Below are 6,040 nucleotides of genomic sequence, written 5' to 3'. Positions count from 1 at the left end.
AGAGAATGTGCTGGGAATTTAATTATTTTTCATATTTCCCCTCAATCCTCCCCCCTCATTCTTCTGGTATTTTCACACTATAAAGAATCAGTGAATGGTAATTCTTAGGAAGAAGGTCATACTTTGATACCAATTTTACTGATGCTTGGAATTACTATGAAACCTTTACTGAAAATTGACAATTTACTAGATCATAGTCATATAGAACTAACAGCAAATGAGAGAAAAACTTTATTGGAAACTTAATGGATTTATAAGAATTCAAAGTTATACAGCAAAGACTGAGTGTCACCAAAAGAGAGCATTGACTGGCTGCTGCAGGACCACCTCACAGGCATTATTTGCTTTGGTGAGGTCACCACAATCCAGGCTGGGGTCTTCAAATTTAGAGATCTACTGGTCATGTCCCAGAATCCATCCAAATACAGGAGGTGAAATTTTGATGATTATATCATAAGACTGAAAGATATAAAAGAGGACAATTTATTCATTTATATTGAGAAATGCAATAATTATACAGATTAGATATGTCTCTTGAGAAGGTAACACCCCACATTTCCTTCTAGGCAGATTATAAGGGAAGCAAAATTATTAGTGTATTTCTTCATAAACATTAAATCAAAGTCATAAGATGCTGATAATAGGCATATTATTTATACCTGGTGTATTTTATTCTCCAGAAAATCTGTACTTATTTACAGAAATAATACATGTTTATAATTGAACAGTATATAATTTAAACAACCTAAACAAAATTATCCTTGTCACCAAACTTCTACTTTTCTTCAGTTCTATTTCTAAAAGAAATCACAGGTATCAGTTCTTTCTAAATCCTTTTCTATGCATTTAAATGTTCATACAGATAGTACTTACAGTAATATAAAATTTAGACAGTTTGAATATAAATTAGTTCATTCTGCAAATTGTTTTAATTCACTTTAACCACTTAATAAGATATTAATGATTTTTCTTTATCAAAATAGATCTATCTACATATTTCAACAGCTCACAATATTATACTGCATGACAGAATAGTCATTCCTCTCTCAAAAGGAATTTCTATCTTTGAAATTTTTCTTTATAATAAAAAAGCATATTTGTCTATATGTAAGAATTTTCCCATAGATTCCATAAGCAAATTATGTGTCAAAGAGTACACACTTTAAAGTTTTAATGCTGCTAATATAAAAATACACACTCTCATAACCAGTGTATATATCACCACATCCTCCCTAAAACAGATTACATAGATTTTTGATTGTTGCAAATGTGATGTGCTAAAAATGATATCTTGAATTATACTTCAATGATTAATAAGGAAGTTAATTAATTATCATTATTGGTCATTAATATTTTGCCTTCTAAGAACTGTCTGTTCCTTGAACATTTTTCTATCAAGTTATTTGTATTCTGTGTTATATATAAAAGTGTTTTAAGGACTCAAATCAAGATGGTGGAGTAGGAGGATGTGGCCCTCCCCCCATGAACATATCAAAAATACATCTACAAGTGGAAAAAAATGCTCAGTGAAAACTAACTGAAGACCAGCAGAAAGACTCCTGAACAATCAAGGTTGTAAGAAAGAAAGATACATGAAGAATTGGGTAGGAAGGGAAAAGAAATGATCAGATTAGGACTTGTGCCTCTGGGAGAAGATTCAGAGGAAAAGGGAGACTATACAGGCATAGACATTCACTGGAGAGTGAGTAGTTTGAGCAACATATTAGATGACCCACCCCTGGAGTCTGACAAATGGAAGCGCCCCCTTGGCTGACTGGAGGCTCAAGAGTGCTGTGGGAAGCCTTGACTCTCTTTGTGATGAGCACTTGAATGCTTGCTTGCTCCATTGAAGGAGGGAAAGGAAGCAGGAAAGGTTGAATTGAAACCACACAGGTCGTTGACTCATTCCCTGTGACCAATCTGGTGTATGCCCCAGCCTGAATCAAGCAAACACTGTAGCCCCATCTGCCTCACACTCAAGCTCCCCACTAAAGCAAAAGCAGTCAGAAATGAAGAAAGAGCTCAGCTATAAGATGTCACAGTGACTCAGACACTAAGCATGTCTGAGCAGGGACTGGGCAGCCATTGTGGTTGATAGCACAGGCAGCACATCACAGGAAGACCAGATTGCTGAAAGTGGCCAGACTGCCATACCATACTCTATGCCCTGACCCTTGTTCAGTACCCACACCATTACCTCTTGCCCCAGCACTGCTTTTCTCTGGGGCTAAGGGAGACTGTGCTGGAAAGCAGAAGAATACACACTTCAAGGGAACTGAGGTACTTCAGACTCAACCCTCAGGGCTTCTGTTCCAGCAACCTGAGATCTGACCCAACCCCCAATAGGGTGGTGACAGTCACTGAACAGAGGGAAAGCCCCTCTTCACATTTGCTTTCTGCCTTAGCCCCTGACTCTTCAGCCCCATCTTCTACCACGATGATAGATGCTATTACACCCTGAGAAAAGATGTGACTTATGCTCACATCAAATCTAGCTCTATCACGAAAGTCACTAGGCACACATAGACTCACACATAAGGACATCCCTTCAAGATAATTGTTTTACTTAATTTCACAGAGACAGAGAAGAATAAGCAAATTGAGAAGACAGAGGAATTTTTCTCATTTGAAAAAGAAAAAAAGGAACCAATAAAACAGAAATGAACAATTTATTAGATAAAGAATTCAAAGCATTAGTAATAACAATGCTAACTAAATGATGTAAGAGAATAGATGAGCACAATGAAAATTTTAACAAGGAAGCAGAAAAAAAAATATATATATATATATATATAAAATAGGGCAGAAGTAAAGAATAAGGTTTCCCTAGTGACTCAGTGGTAAAGTATCCGCCTGCCAATGAAGAAGACATGGGTTTGATCCCTGGTCTGGGAGGATCCCACATGCTGCAGGACGACTGAGCCTGCATGCCACAACCACTGAGCTTGTACTCTAGCAACCAGAGCCACAACTGTTGAGCCCACATGCTGCAACTACTGAAGCCCATGCACCCTAGAGCCCATACTCTGTAACAAGAGAGGCCATGAAAATGAGAAGCCAGTGCAACATAACAAGAGTAGCCCCCACTCACCACAACTAGAGAAAAGCCTATGAAGCAATGAAGACCTAGCACAAACAAAAATAAATAAATAAAATCATTTTTTAAAGAAGTAAAAATAAAGTAAATAAAAAACACACTAGAAGGAGTGAACAGCAAACTAGGTGATACAGAAGAATGCATACAGAAGAATGCATTCTATCTGAAAGATAGAATATAAATCAGCAGCACAACAGGAAAAAGAAAACTAAATTTTTAAAAATGGAAACTGATTAAGAGATTTTGGGGATAACATCAAGCATACAAACACTCACATTATAGGGGTTCCAGAAAGAGAAGAGATAGATAAGGGGGTAAAAATACATTTAATAAAATTATAGAAGAAAATTTCCAAAACCTGGAAAAGGAAAAATATTCAGGTACAGGAAAACAAAGATTGAACCCAAACAGACCCACAGCAAGACACAGTCATAATCAAAATGGCTAAAGTCAAAGATAAATAATTATAGGTCATGGGGTGAATGAAACTGTTGGAAGATCTTGCTGGAGGCCCCTTCTTTCTCTCTACCCCTGGAATATGCATCCACGTGTCATCCCTCCACTAGAAGCTCCTTCAAGGATATGGTCTTGTGAGCATAATATGTTTTGGGGACTATCTGGATGACCTATATACAGGAGTGAACCCAATTAAAACCTTTATATACATTATAAAATTCTGGCAGCCAGTGTGGTCTGTTCATCATGTAGTGCCCAAGACAAGCCTCATATGTACTGCTGCAGTGACCTTGATAAAGGCTATACAGATGGCTGACAAAATGACAGAGTAGAAGGACATAAGCAACACCTTCTCATTAAAACATGAAAATCACAACTAATTGCTAAAGAACAATCGATAAAAAAACACAGGAATCTACCAAAAATTGGTACCCAGTATCCAAACACAACACAGAAGTGGCAATGAGACAGAGTGAAAGTCCTGAGCCACACATCAGGATTCCCAGCCTGGGGTTGGGTCAACAAGAGAAGGAGACCCCAGAGAATCTGGCTTTGATGGACAGTGAGGGTGATCACAGGAATTCCACGGGACAGGAAGAAAGAAAAACCGCACTATTGGAGGGGGAAAACAAGACCCTGTGAGCATCAGGACACATGGGCAAAAATCAGTGACCTCATAAGAGACTAGATCACACCTACCTGTTAGTATCGGAGGGTCTGCTGTGGAGCTGGGGGTGGCTGTGGCTCACTGCAGGGACAAAGACACTGGTAGACAACAGTTCGGGAAAGTACTCATTGGTACAAGCCTTCCTGCAGAACACCATTTTCTACTCAAGACTTAGCCTCACTTAACAGCCTGTAAGCTTCAGTGCTGGGATGTTCCAGGCCAAACAACCAACAGGGAGGGAACAGAGTCCCACATATCAGCTTACAGGCTGGGTAAAGCCTTCTTGAGCAGAGCTCTGCCAACCAGAGAGACAGGACCCAGCTCCAACCACCAGCAGGAAGGAACCAGATCCTCTCACCAAGAAGCCTGCAAAAGGCCCTTAGATAGCCTCATCCAACAGTCCAACAGCTTGCAGAAAAGAAACTGCAATCACAGAAAGTTAGACAAAAAGAGATGAACGAGGAATATATCCCAAATGAAGGAACAAGATAAAACCCCAGAAGAACAACAAAATGAAGTGGAAATAGGCAATATGCTGAAATATAATCCAGAGTAATGATAGTGAAGATAATCCAAAATCTCAGGAAAAGAATGGAGGTACAGATTATGAAGATGCAAAAAATGTTTAACAAAGATGCAGAAGGACTAAAAGCAAACAAAGGAAACTATGAGCAAAGTGAAAAGACAACCCTCAGAACGGGAGAAAATAATAGCAAATGAAACAACTAACAAAGGGTTAATTTCCAAAATATACAAGCAGCTCATACAACTCAATACCAGAAAAATAAACAACCCAATCAAAAAGTGGGAAAAAGACCTAAACAGACATCTCTCCAAAGAAGACATACAGATGGCTAACAAACACATGAAGAGATGTTCAACATTGCTCATTATTAGAGAAATGCAAATCAAAACTACAATTAGATATCACCTCACACGGGTTAGAATGGCCCTCATCAAAAAGTCTACAAACAGTAAATGCTGGAAAGGGTGTGGAGAAAAGTGAACACTCTTGTACTGTTGGTTGGAATGTAAATTGATACAACCACTATGGAAGATGGCATGGAGATTCCTTAAAAAACTAGGAATAAAACCACCATATGATCCAGCAATTCCACTCCTAGGCATATACCCTGAGGAAAACAAAATTGAAATAGACACATGTATCCCACTGTTCACTGCAGTACTATTTACAATAGCTAGAACATGGAAACAACCTAGATGTCCATCAACAGATGATGGATAAAGAAGTTGTGGTATATATACACAATGGAATATTACTCAGCCATAAAAAGGAATGCATTTGAGTCAGTTCTAATGAGGTGGATGAACCTGGAACCTATTATACATAGTGAAGTGAGTCAGAAAGAGAAATATAAATACCGTATTCTAACACATATATACGGAATCTAGAAAAATGGTACTGAATAATTTATTTACAGGGCAACAGTGGAGAAACAGACATAGAGAATAGATTTATGGACATGGGGAGAGGGGAGGAGAGGGTGAGATGTATGGAAAGAGTAACATGGAAACTTACATTACCATATGTAATACAGATAGCCAACAGGAATTTCCTGTATGGCTCAGGAAACTCAAATAGGGGCTCTTTATCAACCTAGAGGGGTGGGATGGGGAGGGAGATGGGAGGGAGTTTCAAAGGGAGGGGATATATGTATACCTATGGCTGATTCGTGTTGAGGTTTGACAGAAAATTCTGTAAAGCAATTATCCTTCAATAAAAATAAATAAAAAACAAACAAAGAGATGAACAATACAATAGTTAAATTAAAAATACACTAGAAAGAATCAATATCAGA

General features: G+C 38.2%; 1 protein-coding gene across 1 annotated transcript in view; it reads right to left on the bottom strand.

Annotated features, from left to right (window-relative positions):
• Positions 1-218: 218 nt before the first annotated feature.
• Positions 219-6,040, bottom strand: part of NBDY (negative regulator of P-body association) — a 57,434-nt gene continuing 51,612 nt past the window's right edge. The window contains exon 3 of the mRNA XM_024988382.2: positions 219-459. The gene's annotated coding sequence lies outside the window, so the exon portion shown is untranslated. The remainder of the gene's footprint in view (positions 460-6,040) is intronic.

Source organism: Bos taurus, chromosome X (genome assembly GCF_002263795.3).
Source record: "Bos taurus isolate L1 Dominette 01449 registration number 42190680 breed Hereford chromosome X, ARS-UCD2.0, whole genome shotgun sequence".
NCBI lineage: Eukaryota > Metazoa > Chordata > Mammalia > Artiodactyla > Bovidae > Bos > Bos taurus.
This window is presented reverse-complemented; position numbering and strand designations above follow the sequence as displayed.